The sequence below is a fragment of the Charadrius vociferus genome, unplaced genomic scaffold (assembly GCF_000708025.1).
Source record: "Charadrius vociferus isolate BGI_N301 unplaced genomic scaffold, ASM70802v2 scaffold862, whole genome shotgun sequence".
Lineage (NCBI taxonomy): Eukaryota > Metazoa > Chordata > Aves > Charadriiformes > Charadriidae > Charadrius > Charadrius vociferus.
In genome coordinates, this window is record NW_009647209.1 from 106,785 (window position 1) to 107,094 (window position 310).

Below are 310 nucleotides of genomic sequence, written 5' to 3' on the forward strand. Positions count from 1 at the left end.
CAGGGACAGCCCGAGAGGGTAAACGAAGTGCTTTACCGGCTGGGTTGCCGGGTGCCCGGGGTGTGACTGGCGTGGCAGCTTGTCACCGTTTGGCCGGTTGTTCCGGGTACCTGCAAACGTATGAGTAATACAGAATCATAGAATGGTTTAGGTTGGACGGGACCTTAAAGATCATCCATGGGCCGGGACACCTGCCACCAGCCCAGGTTGCTCAAAGCCCCATCCAGCCTGGCCTTGAACACCTCCAGGGATGGGGCAGCCACAGCTTCTCTGGGCAACCTGGGCCAGTGCCTCACCACCCTCAGAGTGA